At 38.1% G+C, this 12,934-nt stretch overlaps 1 long non-coding RNA gene across 1 annotated transcript; it reads right to left on the bottom strand.

Moving 5' to 3' along the window:
- Positions 1-6,522: 6,522 nt before the first annotated feature.
- LOC112645800 (uncharacterized) lies at positions 6,523-12,513 on the bottom strand. The gene is made up of 2 exons (XR_003127259.3): positions 11,700-12,513; positions 6,523-7,437 (listed from the first exon to the last, which is right to left on the bottom strand). It is a non-coding gene; the product is annotated as an uncharacterized LOC112645800 (long non-coding RNA).
- Positions 12,514-12,934: the final 421 nt, after the last annotated feature.

Raw genomic sequence — 12,934 nt, 5'->3', positions numbered from 1 at the left:
ATTCATTCTTCATATAGTGCGTGTTACTGCGAGTCAGGCACAGTTTGGGTTTCGCCGAATTAAAAGGTTTTGTTATAAATGACCCTTGTCCTCAAGGATGTCACAGTTTAATAGAAGAAATAGACACATAACCAAATAATTGAGTAACTCATGGCTTTGATGTTGTGATAGATGTATAAAAAAATGAGATGGAAGTAAAGAAGGAACTTAACTCTACTGGGGGAAAGGAAGGGTCAGGAAAGACTATGGTGGGATTTGGTGGTCTTGAAAAACAGGTAAGAGTTTGTCATAATGCATGGAGGATAAAGAACGTTTCAGGCAAAGGAAATAGTATGTGCAAAAAAAAAAAAAAAGGAAATAGTATGTGCAAAAGCAGTTGAAAGAATCAGATATCTTCAGTGAAGCGTGTAGAATCACCCTGCAGCTAGAAGACAGACTGCCAGAGGGGAGGGGGATATAGAAAGCAAGTAAATTATGGTCAAGTAGTAAAAGCATATTGTAATTTCATGCTAAGAAATTCGAAAATTACCCAGGACCCCATGGAAAATCTGTTAAGCCATCTAGACTTTTTTTTTAACAGAATGTAATTATCAAATTTATTTTCTACATTTAAAACAACACATATACCCTATGACCTTGAATTGTGTCCCAAAATTCATATGTTGAAGCTTTAGTCCCCAATTGATGGTATTTGGAAGTGAGGCCTTCGGGAGGTGATTAGGCTTAGATGGGGGTGTGCGCCTCCTGCTAGACCAGTTCCCTTACAGGAAGAGAAAGACCAGAGCAGCCTCTGCCATTGAGGACTCAGCAAGCTGGCAATGACCCATAAGCCAGGAAGAGAGCTCTCACCGGGAGCCAGATCTGCTGGGATTTGGATCTTGGACAATCCTCGCCTTGGACGATGAGGATTAAATATTTATTGCTTAAAATACCTAGTCTATGTTTGTTTGTTTTTGTGTTTTTTTTTATGTTTTGTTATGTTTTTATGTTTGTTTTTAGCCTGAGCTAAGAGTATGTACAAATTTGTTGTTTATATTTCTGTGTTTGAAATATGTGCAGAAGATGGGTGGGGAATCCAAGGAAAAATTAAGAAAGTCAAAAAGAGTTCCCTGACTCTGGAGATCAGGATTAGAAGCCTGTTATCTTGCAGCCTCCCTGACTATAGGTTGTTGTGGCATCATATGGGGAGATTTATTTATTTTTTTAAAAGATTTTATTTATTTATCCAGACAGAGAGAGGGAGAAACATAGGCAGAGGGAGAAGCAGGCTCCCTGCAGGGAGCCCGATGTGGGACTCGATCCCAGGACCCCAGGATCACACCCTGAGCTGAAGCCGGTGCTAAACCTCTGAGCCACCCGGGCTGCTCTCATATGGGGAAATTTAAAAGATGCTATTATCCTCCTACACCTCGTCTTGCCAAATCCATGGCTAAACACCACTACACAAATAAGATGAAGGTGTATGTGAAAAATTGGAATGCCACATGGTAGGAAATTAGGGAGAAGTAAAACAAAACAACAACAAAAAAACCATGAATTAAAGTAGAAAAATGATTGAAAATAAATAGTGATAAAATAGGTAATGCATATTAGCTGATTCAGATTGTCCGGCGGTGATAACCAGGATGGCTGTGACACACCCCATGGCATGTTCATTGTTAATCTTTCTACTATTTTCTTACTTAGTCCGACATTTCCATTTGAGGGACCATCTATAAGGGCTATTTCTATTTTTACAGTATTCCCAGTGTCAAGATTCATGAGGTCAGATGTGAAGATGAATTTGTTGGTTAAGCTGTTCTCTCTTAAGGGCAAGAAGCTTAATCATTTTTTTTTGTACTGACCTTGTCTTGTCTGGAGATGAATCAATGAATCAAGTTAGGAATGGTAAATCATGAATAAGTGATTTATACTTGTCTTGATCAAATATGATAGATTGCTTGGGTTCCTGACTATTACTATATATAAAGATTTATATAATATACAAGGGACTGTGGATTGGAGAAAGAAACTGAAAGTTTTTTCCAAGGATATGGTCCTATGTAACACGGTAAATGTTATTCCTAGTGAGCTAATTCTTGAGAGAATGATAACTGGAGAGGATTAATTTGATATGTTTTTTTTCCAAGTAATTAAAATGTCCGTTGTTTGCTCATTTCTTTCTTTTCCTTTTCCATCCATTGTTTTCTTATTTGTTTTCTTTTTAAGCAATTACACCCAAGCCCTATAGGTAACCAATAATTAAAAATCCACTGAGTAATGGGTCTTTCTTTTTTCCTTTTTTTTCCAAAGATTTATTTATTTATTTATTATTTATTTATTTACTTATTTATTTAATTATTTGAGAGGGAGAGAGAGCATGAATGGGTGAAGGGGCAAAGGAAGACAAAGAGAGAGAATCTCTAGCTAAGCACAGAGCCCAACACAGGGGTTGATCTTACAGCCTTGAGATCATGACCTGAGCTGAAAATTAACGGGTCTTTCTTACCATCTACCCACTCAAATTTCTGGAAAGATCTTTCTAGTCTTTTACCAGCAATGAATGAGGAGGAAATACACAGTGGTCAGAGATAAACTAACTGCTAAATGAGTGAATTTCACGTGGATAAGCTGCCATATTCTGCATTTTTCTCTGGTAGAGGAGAAAGGATGGAGACAAGAGGGCAGACCACGAAAGTGAAGTTGATTCAGGCTAATACCTCCTAGAGAAGATCCAACTGATTTGCCAGCCTGTTTTGTGTAGTTTTCCATATGAGACTTTTAAAAAAAGAAATCAAGAGATGATTAGCAAATGATTATTCTACTCAAATTGAGAATGTATGTCACACACAATGTGCTGGAAGCAGACATTTAGGATAGAAAATATTTTGCTTTTCCTGGAAATTGAAAAAACTATAGTTCTTTGTAAACATCGTTACATAATGAAGAGCACTGCATGCCATGAAGGTTACTGCCATCATCAAAATAGAAATCATGGTGATGGTTTGAATTATGTCCTTGGCAATCTGAGAACCCTATAAAATCATTTTTCTTGGTTTTAACAAAAATATTCAGTATGAAATAGAAATCCATCTTCTATGTAATTTTTTTTCACCCAATATTAAAAGGAATAAAAGAATAAATGTGTTTTTAATGTCTTAACTACACCTTTATGTTTTAAAGAGGGATGAATTAATTGAACAGGATATACTAAATGTATTTAACCTCACTTTATGTCAATCATAGAAACACCCTTTGCTCTAATGAATAGTGAGAAATAAAGTTGTCATTGTCATTGCTGTTTTTTCAGTCTTTCCTGGGGCTTTATTATTATTTTTTTTTCTCCTGATATTTCAAGTTCTATTCTGGATATTTTGGATCTTTAAGTTGGAGAACCATGTCATTTTTGAAGTTCTCAGGCTCTCTAATATTTTATGACAGCAAATCTTCAGACACTAAAGGCCAGGGAGATTCTAGGAAAATTTTAGAGACCATCTAAAACAATTAAGTGGGTTAGGTAAGCAAAATTCTAAGATATAGGAAAAGTGAATAGATTTTGCAGATATAATTCAGGTTCCTGATTGGCTTTACTTTGACTTATTCAAAGGCAGTTATCCAGTGGGTGTTCCCAAATCAAATGAACCCTTTAAAAGAAAGATTAGTCTTTCTTTGACTTCGGAGACATTTTCCTGCCAGTCTGGAAAAACAAGCCACTGGGAATTAGAGCTGCAAGAAAGTGAATACTGCCAACAACCAGGTGTGCTTGGAAGAGGATCCCAAGCCTCAAGTAAGATTGCAAACACAGCTCACATCTAATTGCAGCAGAGTGAGTCCAGCTACGTTGCCCCTGGATGATTGAACTACAGAAACTATGAGATAACAAATGATTATTAAGTTGCAAAATTCATGGTGATTTGCTTATACTAATAAAAAAAAAAACTCACACAGGAATATCAGGGGTGTATTAGTCTCCATTCTCCACAAAGATAGAACTAATAGGATACATATAGAGAAAAAGAGAATGAAGAAGACAGAGCCAGAGAGCAAGTAGGTATGGAATCTGAGAAGTCCCACAGGTCAGCAGCTGAAGAGTCAAGAGGGCCAATGTTATGGGTTGCCCACATTCTTAACATTCATGATCAAAAAAGAAGACTGTGATCTTTCTTTGAGAGTAAATTTTTTAAAAAGAAAAGAAAGAAAAAGAAAAAGATGACAACTCTAATGAGCTCATTAGGGTCATACGTTCTTCCGTATGTAAGTCACAGTGCCCAGTTTAGACCCAAGCCTGAGTCTGAGCAGGAGAAGACTGATATCCCAGCGCAATAATAGTCAATCCAAGAAGCAAATACTCATGTAGGTTTTGTTACTGTTGTTCTACTCAGGTTTCCGATGGGTTGGATGAATCAACTAGCACGGAGGGGATTCTCTGTTCTCTTCGACTTGACTGATTCTAAAGTTGATTTCAACCAGAAACACCTTCACAGACACATTCAGCCTTAGATTTAACCAAAGGTGGGGGTACCCAGTGTCCCAGTCAAATTGACATATAAATTAACCATGATGAGAGATGACAAACAGATGGCTTTATGCAAACACTAGCCATTTCCCGTGGATCTGTATTAAGAGCATGTCCAACCTATGGCAGAGAATGAATGAACTGTTCCAAGGTTTGTCTACATGTCTGATAGTTCATTCCATTATTTTTTATATTAATATTTATATTAAATTTCTCTATCTTCAATTTTCCTTACCACTTAATCCCCATTCATCCTTTTAAATAAATAAATTGCTGAACAGCAGATACTATGTGTAAAAGTCTGCAAATCAAACCAGGATTAGACACTCTCAGGAGCCTTATTCTTCAAGACACTTAAAGTACTGTATTATATATAATTTATTATATATAATAATATTATATAACTTATACAAACCCAGATACTTACTAGGTACGACATAAGGTACTAATGACAATATAAAGATGTGTTAGGCTGAGCCTTAACTACTATGAAACTCATTATCTGGTGGGACCGGAGCAGACAGACAGACACTAGCACAAGCAGACTAGAGCAGAAGTGTTCACGTTCCGTTAGATTGTAGGAGAAGAGATCACTTCTGTGTGGGAAGATGAATTACAACTAGGGAATTGCAGGCTTTGGGGAAAAGTTAGTACTTGAAACCAACACTAAAAATACAGATAGTACTTTGAAGCGTGGGGATATAGTGAAATTTATTATATTAATAAAGGACATAAATGGCCTATGTTGGTTGTACGCTTTTAAAGATAACAGGACAGTAAAGTAGCATGACATTTGAGCTTGGAGGGTTTCAGTTTGTCTATCAGCTAGTTCACTTAGGATCTAGCTTCACTTTTCTGAGCCCAAGATTTCTTGACGGTAAAACGCGGATAATAGTAAAAACTGCGCTCATGCTGTGAAATCAAATGAGACCATGTGATTGGTTTGATGAAGGTAAAATTTTTATTTTCCCAATTACTGCTTCCTACCATGCTCTGTCAAATTCCCATCAACAGTCAAAAAGGACATCTCTGTGTGATTCCATATCTTTTCTTTATTAAAAAAAAAAAAAACACCTCATTACAGCAGAGACTTTGTTTCAAAGTTTGAAAAATTATAATCTTCTATTTGGCAGAAAGCTTTACTTCTCTAGGCAGTACAAAGACTTTCAACTCCAATATCGTGGAGATGAAGGGCAAGGGAGGAGAAAGTTGAGTGGTATCTCCCAGTCCGTCCTCCATCTTCCTTTCTTCTTCCTCTCATGGTGTTCTTTGTGAGACAAGGCAGATGGAATGATAAATCGATCAATCCATAGCTAGAGAATAAGGATTATTTTCTACAGAATTTTTTATAATCTGTAGAAAACAACTCTTTTATTCACTTTTTTATACTGCCTTTGTATGCATATTATTTTTGGTTCTCAGAAATAGAGGAGTTGGGTTTTCTTGAACTCTTAGCACATGACCTCTGCGGAGATGCAGGGAGGGGCCAGAGTGGTCCTTCAGCCTGTAGGCTCAAGAGTCCCCACTCCCTTCTACATCAGTAGATTGTTTCCTTCCTATAATATGGCATCACTGAATATCCCCTCCCTGATTCTCAGAACCCATCTTGGTTCAGAGATTATCCATCCCGCGCTGGTTTTTCATGATTTTCTCACAGGCTACCATCCACAAGTGACCCAGGTCTTGACACATTTTTCTGGCGTTTCCTGAGCTCTATCTCCTCTGAGTCCCCTGAACAATTTTCAAGTCTATTCCTTCCTCCTCCAGTGCTTTGACTCTTCACCTCAGTAGAACTCACAACAATTGCTTCTCAAGATACTTTTCTACTCTTTTTGGGTGTGAAAAATTTCTAGAGACTTCTGAGATCATCCATTGATTAGTAATCTTTTCAGAACCCTTTTCCCTCATAGCATCATTTCAACTTCCTGTACGGGCCTCCTGACAGCCTCTGATTTTGTTCCCTTATGTGTAATTTGAAGTTTCTAAGTTTTATTTGGGTTTAAATAAACACCTAATTTGTCTATACATTTTATCTTTCTTTTTTTTTTTTTTCAGAAGAATAGGAGAATACTCAAATCTAAGCTGTCATCATATTCCTACTGGAAGTACATTGCGTTAATTGAATTTTTGACTACGATATCCTCATATATCTTTCATAACTTTAAATATTTAATATAACACTCCAGTCTGCTTACTTTTGGTCGTTGAAATTCTCTTTTAGACTCTTGCCACTAATTTGTACAGACTGGGCAGTGGGGGCGGGCGGGAGGGGAGTCTGTGGGAACGGCAAAATATGTTGGTGTGGAGGCATAGACCACCTTGTTCTTCTGAGCATGTGTTCCAGGTATGGACAACCCTCAGGAGGACTCTTCTGTCTTTCTGACTCAGGTTCCTCCGCTCACGGCTTAAACACAGAGGCAGGTGCTCAGCTGGGGCTGTGTGGAGCAAATGGTGGCAGTGTTTGCAGAGGCTGACCCACCTGGAAGCTCATGCTCTTGGTCCCCAATTGTCTCCCTCTCAGTTGCTTCTGATTCTCCTCCATCTCGGATTCTCCTCATTGAGGCTATAATGCCCACCTTCCAATTATTGTTCTCTGTGTGCTGTTGGATTTCTGGAATTGTTCATGGTTTGTGATCCACTCAGGGAAACTGTAGTGTTTAGATTATTATTTTTTTTCTTTTCCTTGATTTGTTATTCATTTCTTGTTTTCCTTTCATATTTTGGGGATTCACAATTGATCAGAAAGGCTATAATGTATCACTAGATCTCCATATTTTAGCTGGAAAGCAACACGTTTCCTTTACTTTTTCAACATTCTGGTCATGTTCCTCTGTATGAAGTATGGCTTATCAGTGTTCTTCCTTTAAATTGGAGCATGGTACTGAATAAAATGTTCTCCTTGCCCTGTCATGAAAAATAGGTGGGCCATCACCTCCTTCGCCCTGTGAATACAGTATAAGATTAAATTAACACATTTTGACAGTTACATCACATTTGCTTCTATGGAAATTAAATCAACTAACTGGTGTTAGGCTTTTTTATTTCTAATATTTTTTTGTAGATATATTGATGCCAAGTATCTTATATCATGTATTTTCACAGTTATATTTTAGACCTATTTCATCCTTTTAGTACTGTATTTGGGATTTGGTTGGTTATATAGCCTTTTATCTATCACTTCCTGTTTTCATATAAATTATGGTCAATAAGACCAAAGCTAAAAATAATGTTTTCCAAGGACCACTAAATTTTATTGTTGAATACACAACTCACATATTACAACAACGAAGTAATTATATTTTTGCTATTTTCAGTACTTTTCTAGAGAAACTATTTATTCATTCAATAAATATTTATTGAGCACCAAGTCAACCTCTAGATTCTGGTGATAGAACAAGTCAAACAAAAACAAAAGCACCAAATCTCTCACATGCTCATGGAGTTTATTGGTAAAAGGGGTGACACTGTCCACACAGCATTTCAAAAAAAAAAAAAACAATATCAATGAAATTTAATTGTTTTGCAGAGAATTAAATAAGATGATCTGATTGACAATGCTTAAGCGACTGTATTTGCTATTTCTGGTAAATAATTGTCTTCTTGTGTTAAGGCAGTGGTGGTATTATGTTCTCATAAAAAAGATTTCAGGTACAAGTTAACTTGAGAAAATCCCAGAACGATTTCTAGTTACAACTTTTCCCATACCAGTGTACCCTAAAAAGACTAAGGATTCAAAATACCATTTCATCAAAGATCCCTAGCCAGGGAGCCCATAGGTAACCCAAGGAAATAAGAATTATACTTCTAATTAAGCTGATGGTGTTATGTGCATCATAAATTTAGTTGCATCCATTAAGCAAATAGAGCCAATGTGTTTTATACTTACTTTGATTATGATTGAAATACCTCCTGACCGTTTTATCTTAGGTGATCTAAATAATTTCCTGTTAGAGAAATTGGGGCAATAGTATATCTATTGATGTAGGTGTCTTTTGCAAATAATTACTTTGCCTTAGTAAAAATTGGAAGAGTTTATAGCTTCAAGTCTATTTATTTCTTACTTGCCTCGAGTTCTAATGTTATTTCAGATTATGTTACCACAACTGCTCACAGGTGGTCTTAGCTCTACTTAAAGTATTAATTTTTAACCTTATAATATTTTTTGTGCTTTAGTATCCCCATAACATCTCTTCCCTTCCATAATTCCCAGTCATTGTCAGATATAAAGAAAATATGCATTTTTTACTCACTCTCAATTGCATTAAAATTTTTTTGTTTTTTTTGTTTGTTTGTTTTTGTAAAGCAACTTTGAAAATACTGTTAAGGAGCACCTGAATGGCTAAGATGGTTAAGTGTCTGCCTTTGGCTCAGGTCAGGATTTCTGGGTCCTGGGATCAAGGGCCACCTCAGGCTCTCTGCTCGTGGAAAGAGTCTGCTTCTCCCTCTTCCTCTACCTCTCCCCTCACTCATTCTCTGTCTCTCTCTCTCTCTATCTCTCTCTCTCTCAAATGAATATAAGAGATATTTTTTTATAATACTGTTGGAATGTAGACTCATGGAGACCTTCCATTTCAAGACGGTGGATAAAATATTTTTCCCCTTACCATTTTAACACTCCATTAAAATGATAAATGCTGTTAGAAGTAGATGAAATTTTTCGCAACAAATAAGATAGAAACAATGCATTCCTGAACAAGAGTTTTCCACAAATTTCTTAAAGTAGAAAAAAGAGTGATTTCCAAGGAAAAAGTGCATAAACATCTAACTCTAAACATGGAGGTGACATTGGAGATGACTTAAAAGAAGTAGACACTGATCTCTTACTCTTACTCTCTCCCACGAAGGGGAGCTCTAGCACAGTGCTCAGCTAAATGGACATTAAGTGGTCAGGGGGGATAGATCGTTCCCTCGGCTTCTTAACATGTTCAGTTGCAAAGAGATGTGTTACTGTCTTTTCCTTCCTCCAGACAGGGGGAGGAAGACCATGTAGACTGTTTCAAGCAGATTTTTTAAATTTATATTTTCTTTTAATCTTTTACTGGGCAAATATATGTTGGATGAACACCTGGTGCCACATATATGAGGCATTTGGGCTAAAAGAGTGAGAAAAAGACTGGTGTTCCCCAAACCTACATTCTAGTGGGGCGCTGGATCACCCACTCACACAAATGTAAAATTACAGCTGTAACAATTTCTATGAAAGACAAGTACATGTCACTATGGGAAAAAAAAAAAACAATAGGATATTTGTGATGTTTTGGCACAATTTCATGAAAAGGTGAAACTCTAACTGCAATCTGAATGATGAGCAGAGGGAGCTGACTAGCAAACAGAGAAGGTAAGAGCAGCCCCAGCGGTGGAAGCGGTACGGGTAAAGCATTTTGCCAGGGAGGTGCTGGGAAAGTTTAAAATTATAACACTTTTGTTATAGGAGACTAGAGAACGGAAAACTAGAAATGCGGGTACGGCCAAAATACATATGGCAGCATAAGACAGGTGTGCTGGTTGATTTTAGGTGTCGCCTTGACAGGACCACGGATGCCACAGCTGATACTTAGACATTATTTCTGTGTGTGTCCATGAGGGTATTTCTGGAAGAGGCTAGCATTTGAATTGGTAGACTGAGGAAAGCAGGTGGCTGTCCCCAGTGTGAGTGGCATCAGCTAATTCCTGATGGACCTGCATTGAGCAAAGACGCAGGGAAAACTTAAATTCATTCTGACTGTGGAGCTGGGATGTCAGTCTTCTGCTCTGGATGCTCAAGCTGGCATCTGTGTCCTCACCTCCCAGCCCTCGGCCTTCTAAGAAAATCACGGGCCCACTGACTGGGCTCCACGTGGCAGATCACGGGACTTCTCAGTCTCCATAGTTATACGAGCCAATTCCAATAAACCGCTTTCTGGATACACATACACACGTGCCTCCTACTGTTCCTGTTTCTCTAGGAATCCTGACTCATACATCGTTATAAGAGTTAATTGCGGGGGCAGCCAAGGCTCAGCTGGTGAAGCGTCTGACTCTTGATTTCGGCTCAGGTCATGATCTCCGGGTGGTGACATCCAGCAGGATCCAAGCTGGGTGTGGGTCCTGCTTAAGAGTCTCTCTGCCCCTCCCCCGTGTGCATGCCTGCAAGCATGCACTCTGTCTGTCTCTCAAAAACAAACAAAAACTTTAAGGAATCAGTTAATTGCTCATAGAATTATAGGATAAAATTTTTAAGGCATCGCTGATGAAAGTCTGATGCTACCTTTGTCCTCACTAGTACTCATTCCCTTCTAGAAGACTGGTTATAATTTAGCTTTTGAAAAATATAGCTTTGCTGTTTCTTTCTTTTTTTTTTTTTACTTCCCAGAACTTTTAGATTGTCTAAATTTAGTGCTTCAAAATTTTACGATATCCCTATGGTAACAGACTGTTGGTTATTTTGCTGGAAATTCAGTAGGAGCTGACAGTGACCGTGTTTTCACTTCATCAAAATATCTTCCATTATTTTGGGTTAGTTTCCTCCCTTCAACTGCTTTTAAGATATTTTATCATTAGTTTCACCAGTTTGATTATCATGTAACTTTGTGTGCTTTTCTATATGTTTATCCCATTTGTGGGTCCCTTAAGCTTTCTGTAATTATGGGTTTATAGTTTTCATCAAATATGACAAAATTTTGGTGGTCATTTTATTAATTCCGTAAACATCTTCATCTGCTCCCCAACTTCTCCTTCTGGACCACCAGCTCCTATTCTATTATGTTAGATAACCTGACACTGACCCACAGGTCACTACTGCTCTGCTTATTCATCTGTTTCAGTCTTTGTCGTCTCTATTTGAGTAGGTTGTCTTGCAAGATTTTAATTTCATTGATTTTTTTTCTTCAGCAGTGTATGATTTACTGTTAATCATTTGGGTATATGTATTTTTATTTCCCCACATTTTTAGAAGTTTTATTTAAATTTTTTTTAATTTAAATTCAGTTGGGCAACTGTAGTACATAGTTTCCGATGTAGTGTTCAAAACTTTGTCGGTTGTGGATAACACCCAGTTCTCATCACATCACATGCCCTCCTGAATGTCCATCACCAAATTACCCCATGCCCCCCCACCCCCACTAGCTACCCTCCAGTAACCCTCAGTTTGTTTCCTAGAATTAAGAGTCTCTCATGGTTTTCCTCCCTCTCTGGTCAACTTCCCATTCAGTTTTCCCTCCCTTACCTGATCCTCTGCACTGTCTCTTATATTCCACATAGAAGTAAAACCACACCAATGTCTGTCTCTCGTTGACTCATTTCACTCAGCATAACACCCTCCAGTTCCATCCACGTTGATGTAAATGGTATTTGTCCTTTCTGATGACTGAGCAATAGTCTTTATCCATTCATCTGTCCATGGACATCTCAGCTCTTTCCACAGTTTGGCTACTGGGGGGCATTGCTGCTGTGAACACCGGGGGTGCGGGGGTCGCTTCAGATCACTACATTTGTATCTTTGGGGTAAATACCCAGTAGTGCACTTGCTGGGTCATAGGGTAGCTTTGTTTTTAACTTCTTGAAGAACCTCCACAGTCTTCCGGAGTGGCTGCACCAGTTTGCAGCACCCGCAGTGTAAGAGGGCTCCCCTTTCTCCACATCCTCACCAACATTTATTGTTTCCTGTCTTGTTGATTTTAGCCATTCTCACTGGTGTCAGAATTGCAGTTTTGATTTGTTATTTCCCCGGTGCCGAGGGGCGTTGAGCATTATTTCATGTGTCTGTTGGCCATGTGTATGTCTTCTTTGGAGAAATGTCTGTTCATGTCTTCTACCCATTTCCTGACTGAATTATTTGTTTTTTGGGTGTTGAGTTTGATAAGTTCTTTATGGATTTTAGATACTAGCCCTTTAATCTGATCACTCATTTGCAAATATCTTCTCTCATCCTGTAGGCTGCCTTATAGTTTTGTTGGCTTCCTTTGCTGTGCAGAAGCTTTTTATCTTCATGAAGTCCCAAAAGTTCATTTTTGCTTTTGTTTCCCTTGCCTTTGGAGACGTGTCTAGCAAGAAGTTGCTGTGGCCGAGGTCACAGAGGTTGCTGCCTCTGTTCTCTTCTAGAATTTTGAGGGATTCCTGTCTCACAGGTCTTTCACCCATTTTAAGCTTATTTTTGTGTCTGGTGTAAGAGAATGGTCCCATTTTATTCTTCTACGTGTGACTTTCCAATTTTCCCAACACCATTTATTGGAAAGACTCTTTTTTTTTCCATTGGGTATTCTTTCCTGCTTTCTGGAATATTAGTTGACCATAAAGTTGAGGGTCCATTTCTAGGTTCTCTATTCTGTTCCATTGATCTATGTGTCTGTTTTTGTGGCAGGACCACATTGTCTTGACGGTCACAGCTTTGTAATAGAACTTGAAGTTTAGCGTTGTGATGCCACCAGTTTTGGTTTCCTGTTTCAACATTCCTCTGGCTAT

Source organism: Canis lupus, chromosome 34 (genome assembly GCF_003254725.2).
Source record: "Canis lupus dingo isolate Sandy chromosome 34, ASM325472v2, whole genome shotgun sequence".
NCBI lineage: Eukaryota > Metazoa > Chordata > Mammalia > Carnivora > Canidae > Canis > Canis lupus.
The sequence above is the reverse complement of the archived record's forward strand: the minus strand, read 5'-3'. Positions and strand labels throughout refer to the sequence as shown.